The sequence below is a fragment of the Pinus tabuliformis genome, chromosome Q (genome assembly GCF_031772625.1).
Source record: "Pinus tabuliformis cultivar Carrire ecotype Pingquan chromosome Q, CPIR1, whole genome shotgun sequence".
NCBI lineage: Eukaryota > Viridiplantae > Streptophyta > Pinopsida > Pinales > Pinaceae > Pinus > Pinus tabuliformis.
In genome coordinates this window covers 1,378,803,012-1,378,815,377 of record NC_142296.1, presented here as the reverse complement: position 1 = coordinate 1,378,815,377, position 12,366 = coordinate 1,378,803,012, and positions in this window count along the sequence as shown.

Below are 12,366 nucleotides of genomic sequence, written 5' to 3'. Positions count from 1 at the left end.
GGATCCATCATCTGACCAAACAATCCAATAAGTATCTTTCTCATCCAGATCACCTCACATGCTGCTTGACTTGAAACCATGTATTATGCTTCTGCTGAGTTGAATATCTTTGCTTCCTGTTGTACCAGGAAACTGTTGTGTACCCAACATTGAAAATTCCACCTAATGTACTCTTTTGGCCTGATGGACATCCCGCCTAATCCACATCTATGAGGACACACAACTTCACTCCCTCTTTTTGTTTGGGCCATAGTCCAAACTGGGTAGTGCCTCTGAGGTACCGTAAAACATGGTTAGATGCCCTCCAAAATAATTTGGTTGGCCTAACCATAGCATGGCTCAACTAGTTGACTACATAGCACATATTTGACAGTGTGTTCACAAGGTACATCAGTGAACCCATTGGCTGTTGATAAATGGTAGCATCCACTTCCCCACCTGAAGTGGCATCCTAATTCCTCCAATTGGTCGCTATAGGTGTCTCCATGGGTTTGCAACTCTCCATGCGGAACTTTTGTAGTATTTGATTTGCATACTTTCCTTGAGAGACAAACAGTTCCCCATTGTCTTACCATACTTTCAATCTGAGGAAGTAGTGCATGAGACCCATGTCCTTCATTTCAAAGTCCCTTGCAAGGTCCCCTTGCAAGATCTAATCAATTGTTCATCACGAGTTAAAATCAAATCACCAACATATAAGGCAATAATGAGAAATTTACCTTCTACCAAGATATGATAGAGGTTTGCATCCACCTCACTTTTGGTGAAGCCCAAACCAGTGAGATAGCTATTGATCCTAGTGTACCAATCACAAGGTTCTTTCTTAAGACCATACAATGCTTGCTTGAGTCTGCACACATGAGACCCTTGATCGAAATTCTCAAAGCCTTTTGGTTTCTCGATGTACACCTCCTCCTCAATAACTCCATTGAGAAATTTTGTTTTTACATCCATCTCATTGATCTTCCACCCCATATTTGCAGTCAGAGTAAGAATTGATCTAATGGATGAGTACCTTGGTACAAGAGAAAAGGTATCCTCATAGTTAATTCCTTCAACTTGAGAATACCCCTTGGCCAAAAATCTAGCCTTATACTTCTCTATGCTCCCATCTGCTTCTTGCTTAACCTTGAAGATCCATCACGAACCCAAAACTGATTTATTTGTTGGTCTTCGGACCACTTACCAAACAATGTTCTTTATAATGGATTCATATTCCTCCACCATTGCATCAAACCATATAGGTTTCTTTAATGATTTCTCGAAAGAGGATGGCTTAATATCTACAAGCTCAGTCATTAGAGATATGTAGCCAGTGTACCAATTAGGTGACCTTCTCTATCTTCACTGATTTGAAGGAGCGCCCAAATTCTCCCACACATCTTACACAAGTCTCTGAGCTTCCCTGATTCTTTTTATGTTTTCTCTGGATGTTTTTTCTTGAGTGGCTATCTCCACTCTCTCAATTTGTGGCTTCTCCACAACTTCTTTAGGTTCCTCCTTTGGAGCTAAAACTCCTCTTTTGGTGGGATCTGAAGCTCCCTCTTAAGAGAGCACCAATTCACTTTCTCCTCATCAAACTTTACATACCTTCGCACAAATGACATTTTGAGGGATGGAAAGTACACATGATAATTGTGGGGAGTTTCTATGTAACCCACAAATACCACCAAATCCACTGTCGGTTCAAGATTCTTCCTTGATTCTTTAGAGACATGGTAGTAAACAGAGGTTCCAAAAATCTTGAAGTGTGACACATCCAACTTTCTCCCCGAGAAATCTTCCTCTATTGTAACCATGCCTAGAATCCGATCAGGACTCTGGTTCTACAAGTAAAGCGTTGTGTTGCATTCCTCAACCCACAAATGCAGATGTAGGCCTTGGTCATGCATCATTTCCCTCACTTCTCCCATAATGTTACGGCTCTTTCTCTTAGCCACCCCATTCTCTAGTGGGTTGTAGGGTGCTATCAACTCTCATCGAATTCCTTCTTTTGCACAAAAAATGTTAAATTCATTCGACACGTGCTCACCTCCATTATCGCTCCTGAGAGCCTTCACCTTCTTGTCGGTTTCTTCCTCAACCAGTGCCTACGAACATGGATAATGTCTCATACTTCTTCAACATGAAGAATATACAACACTTTCATGAGAAGTCATCAATAAAAATGAAAAAATATTTGTGTATGGCAGTGGAGGCTATCAGGAAAGGTCCATAAACATCAGAGTGGATGCTTTCAATGACTACATGTGCTTCATTTTCTCGATAATGGAATGTGGATTTTGTGTATTTCCCTAAAGTGCATCCTTTGCATACATTCTATTTCTCAAGTGCTCCTTTGGGGAGGTCTCTGGTTATCAACTCTATAATATCCATGGTGCCATGATGCAAACGGCCAAGTCTTCTGTGCCAAAGTTCATCGACATTGCAGCTCTACACCTTCTCTAGCTTTATGCTTAATGCAACACAATCTTCTACATCTAGCTTATACAGGTTCCTCACATGAACCTCGATATGCTTCACCTGTCCCATGGTTATGTGTCTTAGGAGTGCCTTTCTTTTTTTGAAGGTCAAATCATAACCATAGTCTTCTAAAATTGCAATAGAGATGAGATTTTTCTTTAGGCCCGGAACAAACATGACATCCTTGAGCCTAAGGGGTGAGTGTTATGAAACCAGCTCACAAAAAGATAGAAAAGAGAGATCCACGCCTTAGAATTCAGCCTCTTCGAGGGGGCAACCTCCTTTACATTACATAAATGAACAATTCTTGGATGATACAAATGAAAATACCTCCTTTCTATATATAGGAGTCTAAGTGGTCCCAATACAATCAAAGCCTACATAACAATAATATTGTAGGGCACAACAGTAACAATGGTGGGCTTCTATGTGGCATAATAGTAACAATATGGGCACTACATGGGTACATTAATATAATAAGTGGGTTATACTAATAACAATAAGGGGTTACACTAGTAGTATAGGGGCCTAACATGCCCCTCTCCTTCAAAAAGCGTTGTCCTCAACGCTTGAGTAGTTCTTGATGCTTCTATAAAAAATTCTTGTCCTCCCATGTGGAATATTCAGCGGGTAAGTTCTTCCACTTGATGAGATACTCTGAAATTGATCGATTTCGTAGCTGTCGGGTTCTTGTTTCTGTGATTGCTCCAGGTTCCAATATGATTTTTCCTTCCTCTTCAATTTCTGGTAATATTGCTTGAATTGGGATCTTTTGCAACTTTTGAATAAGTGGCCATACTTTTTCGTTCTTCTTCCATTCATCTGTTGCTTCGTTTATCCAATTTGGTTGGATAATATAAATAGCACAAAACAATGCTTCCACATCCTCATCCTTGAAGCGTCTTCCCATTCGGTAAGGTCGCCATTTTTTAAGTGCATGTAGTATTGCCAACATTTCCTTCTCATAAATAGCTTGCTTGAGATGTAGCAGTAAAAATACCCAATCACTCACATCAAAACATTTTTCACTACGATGTTGATCTACCTGTTGTTTCATTTGATTTTGCACCGAAGTGGCATTATCCTTTAAAAGTTGGAGAACTTGTTGTTGATGCTCGATATGATCTTTCTCTACTTGAACCTTTTTCTTCTTGATATGTCCTTCTATCTTTTGAGGAGTGGTAATTTCTTCCAGTCCTTTACAAGATATGGTCGGATTCATTTCTTGATGCTTGATGTGATCTTTCACTTCTTGAACATTTTTCTTCTTGATGTGTCCTTCTATCTTGATAGTTTGAGGAGTGGTAATTTCATCCATTGAATTACAAGATATGGTTGGATTCATTTCTTCTTTCTCGATGTGATCTTTCACTTCTTGCACCTTTTTCTTCTTGATATGTCCTTCTATCTTGAGAGTTTGAGGAGTGGTAATTCTTGCCAATGCTTTACAAGATATGGTCTGATTCATATCTTCTTTCTCTGGGGTGGTGTCCTGACATATATCCTCTTCTTTTGATGTTTCTTGATCCTTTTCTTCCTCCTCTTCATATTCTATGTAAAATAATTTCTTCTCAGCGCACCTATGACCTTTAGTGCATTTGCTATCACAATTGTAACAAAGCCCTTTTTCTCTTTTTTCTTCCAATTGTTGTGGTGTAACCCTTGTAGGTTGTGGAAGGCTGGGAGAAAGAACACTTCCATATTTATAGTTGTGAGGGGTATGCTTCCTGGTTTCCATAATTTTTCTTTCCATTATGTCACAAAGCCCTTTTACTTTTTCCAATTGTTATGGTGTTGCTCTAAAGAAGGTGTTGCTCTTTGTATCCTCATAATGTGCTATTAGTTCCTCCGTGAAAATTGACCACGTAACAAGTTTTTTACGAGAACAAAGCCCTTTGTACCATAACAATTGATCTGGTTCTAAATATGAAGATGCAATACATACCTTTTGTAACAGTTGTACACCATTTATATCAAAATATTGCTCCATCTGAAGTATCCAATTTACCGGATCCTTGCCATCAAACTTCCTCATCTTGCTTTTTCTTGATTTTAGGAGCTCGACCTTGAAACAACTGTAACTCTATAATTTCGGATCTTTAAGTTCTGAAATTGTGACCTGTAGCAGCCCTCTATGTCCTCTTTCCAATGCCACAAGTCTGATCCAAATTGGATTCTCCAAGAAAACGTTATGCACAATCTCCCGCAGTGACCTGATTATAGACTAGTTCAGTAGAGCGAACTTTTATGAAGTGCCACGTGTCACTGTTTCAACCTTTGACTCTGAAAATTATATAAGCGGAAAATACAGTCCGTCCTCTTTCTGTACCTTCTTACGAAATTTCAATCCGATGCTTAGAAAGAAAGTTATGACAGTTTTCCCCAGGTCATCTGTTTTGAGTGTAATTCAGGAGTCTGCAAAAAGACCAACTTCCACAGATCATATCTCCGAAAATATCGCGCAAAAAGATCTGAAATTTGGACCCAAGGTTCAGCGCCAATTCTTCTCAAATGGGTTTTTTTTTGCGACTTCTGAAACGTCACAGAAAAACAGTTATAGCGAAAATTCCACGATGACCTGTTTGGAGCAGCGAAACCCTAGAATCCAAAGCTCTGATACCAAATGTTATGAAACCAGCTCACAAAAAGATAGAAAAGAGAGATCCACGCCTTAGAATTCAGCCTCTTCGAGGGGGCAACCTCCTTTACATTACATAAATGAACAATTCTTGGATGATACAAATGAAAATACCTCCTTTCTATATATAGGAGTCTAAGTGGTCCCAATACAATCAAAGCCTACATAACAATAATATTGTAGGGCACAACAGTAACAATGGTGGGCTTCTATGTGGCATAATAGTAACAATATGGGCACTACATGGGTACATTAATATAATAAGTGGGTTATACTAATAACAATAAGGGGTTACACTAGTAGTATAGGGGCCTAACAGTGAGCCCGACTCCCTCTGAAAGGTGGCGATAACAATCCCAGTTGTGTTATACCTTCCATTGTCCCCCATCTTGATGTGCATCTGCAATTTTTTTTCTTCTAGGTCACTTAAAAAATATTACACACTGTTAAGTGGAACAATGCACCTGAGTCCAAGTACCACACATTCCCCATCATTGTGATGGCCATGCATACAATGAGGGTAAAGTAAAGCTTGAACTAAGAAGCCAAGTCTTCACATGACACTCCTCCTGAAGTCTTCTTGTCTGCCTTTTTGTGTGGAAACTTTGTGGCATAGTGCTTGAATTCATGACAATGGAAGCATTTAATTTTGGGCAAATATTTCTTCTTGATCCCTTGGCTAGACTCTGGTTTGGATTGATATTTCTTCCCTTTCTCTTCTTTTCCTTTCCATCCAATTCACATTTTTCTTCATCCTCGCCCTTGGATGACGTCCCATATCTGGTATTCTACCTTATTTCCTGTTGTACCAAATTAGACTATAAGTGCTCCCAATTCAACAGTTTCTCCCTCCCATTCACTGAATCTTGATAGCTATGCCAGCTCTTGCAAACGCCCAGAAGGGTTAGGCTTACCAACTCTTCTTCAGGGACATTAAAATTGTGTGAAATTTCTTAGATGCTGTGGAATAGTGTCATTCTTTTGCATCTTGATACTTCAAAATTTATCCTTGAGTGCCAACTCCATGTGGCCACTGTTATTCTTGATCGAGAGAAAGGTATCTTGGTGTTGGGTTGACGTTCTGGTTGTTCAAATGCGTGTTGGGACCGGCAGTCAAGAATAGTACGTGAAGCTTCAAATGAGATGATACTTGGTTTTTCAAGCGCGTGTTGAGACCAACACTGAAGAACAGTACCCTAAAAATGAGATGTTGGCCACACGAATAAAAATATCTCAAACCAAATCAAACAAAACATGAGTTTCCGGTAGTTTTCGTAGAGTAAACATAGAACATGAGACCATTTTTCATATCTAAGTATTTATCGTAGTATTTATTATTCTCCTTTTCTCCCTTAGGAATGACCTCCTTACGTACGCTTCTCAATGAGATGACTGAATGTATTTGGACACCTAGGGTGAAAATAAGTTACTCTTAGGCACCAATTATTAAACCGTGTGACAAGTCATTTCCTCCAATTTGAATTGATCTCCTTGTAAACAAGTAGTTTGGGAAGATAGGACCTTCATTGCTTTGGCATAGTGCATTTGGAGCAATGATGGCACGCTAACCTCTCATTGCACGAAGCAACACATGAATGCATCTCTCAATGTCAAGCCAACTAGAGCAATGAACCTTCAATTACTAACTTTCCAAGATCAAGAGAAAGGTATATTATCCTACTAACTAGAGTAGGTTAGGGTAGGTTTCTCCTTCAAATCTATGGGGCGAAATGGATTTATAACAATCATTTTTAAAGTTTGAATTGAATTCTTAATGTACACATTTCATCTATGTGTTAACATGATTTTCAAGCATGTCCCATATCAACTCAATTCATTGGTGTCAAAGCTCAAATCACCACCCGCTTTTTTTGTAAGCTAACTCCATTGATTATCAACATGATGACATATCACGTAGGCGATTGTTAGGCACCTTTGGTCTACCACTAGGGAAACTAGACCAATGGCAATGTAGGAGACTTTTTCCATGAGAGTTTTGAAGTAAAAAATTATACAAAACAAAACAATTGTTTTCTTGGTCCAAATGATCTAATTTCCTAGATGACTAAAATACTGATATTGATAAGCTATAGAGTATCTATGAAAACTAAAAAAAAAATAGAAATTCATAGGCTTTACAACTATCATAAAATCTAAGAACACGCAAAGGGTTCCACCTTAATGGGATCTACAACAGATTTATTGGTTGTCCCTGGGCTAGATTATAGGGCCAAGAAGGCTTCAATGCACTTCAGTCTATTGTCCATATTCTTCATTTGAAGTTGTGTTTCATCAAGCATGAGACTGCCTAGTAATTTTTTCATCTACCAATAGAGTTTGATAGCACGTATATATTAGTTTAGGCAGGGGGCTTCACTCAATGGACCTCTGACATAGTATGTGCATTCGTGGCATACTAAACGATACCCTTAATTTGTCTACATATTGGAAAATACCTCTAAAAATCACATTATTTAAGCCCTACCAATACGAACCTAATACACCTTCCCAATTTAAAAAAAAAACCCTACTTTCACTAGATATTGTACGTATCCATTTTTTCATTAACATTTTGTATACCCGTTTATATTTTTTTCATTAACTTTGAGCTCCATTTTTTATACACTGCATATAAAAACCATTTACCCCCTATTATATGCTTAGTATATTATGTCATTTTTTTCTTCAATATATATCCCCCAATATCAATGCACGTGGTATGGTATTTCTCCCCCATTGAAGTCCCTGTGGCTTTAGGTTCCCTTTTCTATGCCCTGTATCGAGAACCTATGCAATGACCTTAAAAGAAACATCACAGTCTAAATAGGAATTCTCTTTCTTGGCCAACCTTCCTTTCTACCTCCTAAAGTTCATGTTAAATTTCTAGAAGAATTTGAGTGGAAAACATCTTAGCAAAAGACTCCACTCTGAACTAAGCACCAGAATCCCAATGATTTCCATGGTTTCCACCTCCTCGCCTACTCTAGCCTCAATGCCAACAAATCATGGCATGCACAAGGAGTAGATTTTGAGAATAAGAGCGATTTGAATAGAGGTGGGAATGAAAATAGTGACATAGGTAGTAGAAGCAAGGTTAAGTTGGAGAAGGTAGGCTTAGGAGCCACTCATAGGACTTTAGGAGTGTAAGACTAAACCACTTGAGGAGAAGGTGAGGCACACTAGCTAAAGATCAATATTGAAACCTTTCCAAAAGAAAAAAGAGAGGAAGGAAACAATTGATGAAGCAGAGAATCTCCGGAGGAGAAAATTAGAAGTTGAAATGTCCTCTTTGCATGGAGGAATAAAATAAAAAAAGTAGATCATCATTAGACAATTGCCAAGAATGAATAAGGCTACATTAAGGTATAGTTTGGGTCATGATCTCTACATCAAGCTTGAATGAGAAGGATATTGTTGGAGTTAATGACTCTCCTCAAACTACTCAAGAGCAAGGAGGTGATTGTCTAGTTAGGGGGGGTGTTAAATTTCCAATGCCAACCCAAATTTAATTATACCTCAGCAATAATTTATTCCCACAAAATTATTTTATGAATCAAAAAATTTTGAATTGATGTGAAAATAAAATCATTGGTATTTAACTTCTAAAAAATAATTTGCGACAAAAAGATAAAATATAGAGATATCAACCATATCATAATAGTAGGTATACACCCATAATACTTTTCCATCATTAAAATTTCTCGAGAAAATCGTGGCCTAGACCCACAAAGAAAATACACAAACAAATGTGTTGTTGGAACCTGTAACTTGGCCCCACTAGGAAGATTGGTCTAAGGAATTTGGCCCACTAGAAAATAGTCCTCTTGATGAATTTGGCCATGTAGAAACTCAACCTATGGAACCTAAAAGTCAACCCTCTCTTTTCCTCCTCATACAACCCATGTGTACTCAAGGAAATCATCCAGCTGGATAAATAAATCTCTCCACAAATCAACCTCCTCAGTGCTTCAACTACTTGGATTCTCTATTTCCTAAACTCATCCTCCTAGAAATACTCCCAAAAATTCCCTGCCCTCTTCCTCCCTTCTCTTCAGTCTAGTTGAGCCTCTCACTCTGGAGAAAACTGCTTCCTCCCCTTGACAAAATCACTCTCTGAATGTTGTGTAGTTGTATTGTTTCGTCACCTCTCCATTGGGCTTCTTTTATAACTTCATTAATCCAAATCCATAACCCTAATCTCCTAAGTGATTGAAGGTTGATATTAGATGTCACATCACTTGAGATAAATGGTTGAGATCATATCTAAGTCACTTAAATAATTTTATTATTAAATAATTAATTGGCTTTAATTATTGTAATTTTCCTAAGTTAGACATAGGAAAGAATTCATTTATCACCTACTCCACCAAGAAAGCACCTAAATAGGAAAATAACCATCTTCTATAGGTTAAGACACCAAGCTCATGTAGAATATATTTTGAAGCTACCACGAACTTCAACACTCCCTCCTAGTAAGGAAGGGATTCTTCACCTCCTCTATGAACTTCCTTGTCACTGGAGGCTTGGTGAGAATATTTGCTACGTACTCCTCTATGAAAATGCACTGAAATGGGACAACACCTCTTTGGACCCAGTATCTGATGAAGTGATATCTAATCTCTATATGTTTGGACCTGTCATGAAACATAAGAATTTTATAGAGCTTAATGTAACTTTGATTATCACAAGGAATCACAATGGGATCCAAATCTAGACCAAATAGATATGTGAACATCTTGCAGAGCCAGATGGCCTCACAACTTGACATACTGTTCCTTCCTACTACACCAGGAGATCATGGTTGATCCGAGGTTGAAAGAACATCTAGACGTGGATGTTGGCTTAGGGTGTCCCGACCTAGGTTTAGAGCTAGTTGCGCCAACCAACAAACCCTTACACTAATGGCCCTTTTGGAAAAAACTTGCGTAGCGCATGCTACAGTCACTTGAATCAGTATGGAGGGATGCTGGAACCAAGTTTCAACATCGAGAGATTAGTGTGATGTATTTTAGCGCCCGAGATCTGCCTTTGCACAGATTGATAATCCCTTAGGGATCGTTACTTAAACTCTGCTAAAACAACTTTAGACCTTCGCAAAGGCCTACAATCAGTCTTTGCGGACCCTTAATAGTCAATTTATCCACTTACACACATAAGAGAACATCCCTAAATTAGTGTTTGTGCAACTCTACTTAATTTATTAGTAAACGTAATAGAATTCATCAGAGTCTTTGCAAAAGTACTTAACATGCATTGCATACATTTATTAAGACTTATTAAAGAGAATCACACAACATTCCACCAATATTCAATAAAACACATCATTCATTGATCGCGTATAATATTAAAAATAGTAAACATAAACATGCAAGAATTCTTCAGAAACAGTCTTTATTGATCTTCAGTTCAGGATTATAGACTCAAAACTACCTTGTGCACTCAACTGCAGGGGTCTGTGCACTCAGTTGCAGGCTCCACCTAGGCCTTTGCGCACTTATCTGCAGAGCCTTTCTTTTCCTGTCTGATCCGCTTCTTCTCGCTATCACTTCTCTTCTATCTACCCATTGCCTCCTAGACATGCCTTAGACTCTCTAAGACACACCTATTTATAGCCATTATCATACAATCCCATGGTCCGCGGACCATGGGTGAATCTGAAAACTGACTCAAACTTTACTTAAAGCAAGGGGCTAAACCCCTTTGACTCCTAATCATCTACGCGCTCCACATCAACAAAATAATGGAGACTTTACATTATTTACAAGATGTATCAAAACTTGGGTTATCTTATCCCCAAAATTGACCTAGGGGACCCAATGTGCACTCAAGGAAATAATCCTATTGGCTAAGTAAATCTCTCCACAAATCAACCTCCTAAGTTCTTCAACTACTTGGCTTCTCTATTTCCTAAACTCAACCTCCTAGAAATACTCCCAAAAATTCCCTAAACTCTTCCTCCCTTCTCTTTAGTCTAGTTGAGCCTCTTTCTCTGGAGAAAACTGCTTCCTCCCCTTGACAAAATCTCTCTAAATGTTATGTAGTTGTATTGTGTCTTCACCTCTCCATTGGGCTTCTTTTATAACATCATTAATCCAAATCCATAACCGTAATCTCCTAAGTGATTGAAGGTTGATATTAGATGTCGCATCACTTGAGATAAATGGTTGAGATCATATCTAAGTCACTTAAATAATTTTATTATGTATCTTTAGTACTTTGGCGTAATAGTCCACAATAATTAATTGGCTTTAATTATTGTAATTTTCCTAAGTTAGACATAGGAAAGAAGTACTTTATCACCTACTCCACCAAGAAAGCACCTGAATTGGAAAGTAACAACCTTCTATAGGCTAAGACACCAAGCCCATGTAGAATATATTTTTGAGGTACCACGAACTTCAACACTCCCTCCTAGTAAGGAAGGGATTCTTCACCTCCTCGATGAACTTCCTTGTTACTGGAGGCTTGCTGAGAATATTTGTTTTCTTCTCCTCTATGAAAATTCACTGCAATGTCACAACACCTCTTTGGACCCAGTATCTTATGAAGTGATATCTAATCTCTGTATGTTCGGACCTGTCATGAAAAATAAAAAATTTATAGAGCTTAATGTAACTTTGATTATCACAAGGAATCACAATGGGATCCAAATCTAGACCAAGTAACCATGTGAGCATCTTGCAAAGCCATATGGCCTCACAACTTGCCATACTGTTCATTTCTACTACACCACAAGATCATGGTTGATCCGAGGTTGAAAGAACATCTAGACGTGGATGTTGACTTAGAGGGTCCTGACCTAGGTTCGGAGGTAGTTGCACCAACCAACAAACTCCTACACTGCTGGCCCTATTGGCAACAACCTACATAGTGTAGGCCATAGTCTCACCTGAAGTAGTATGGTGGGTGATGGAACCAAATTTCCGCATCCAGCTATTAGTGTGATGCCTTTTAGCACTTGAGATCTTCCTTCATGAAGATCGATAAGCCCTTAGGGCTCGTTACTATAACTCTACTAAAACAGCCTTAAGACTTTCGCGAAGGTCTACGATTAGTCTTTGTGGACCCTTAACAGTCGACTTATCTACTTACATGCATCAGAGAAGATATCTAAAGTAGTGTTCGCACAACTCTACTTAAGCTATTAGTAAACGTAACAGAATTCATCAGAGTCTTCACGAAAGTACGTAACATGCATTGCGTACATTTATTAAGACTTATTAAAGAGAATCGTGCAACATTCCATCAATATTCCATAAAAAAAT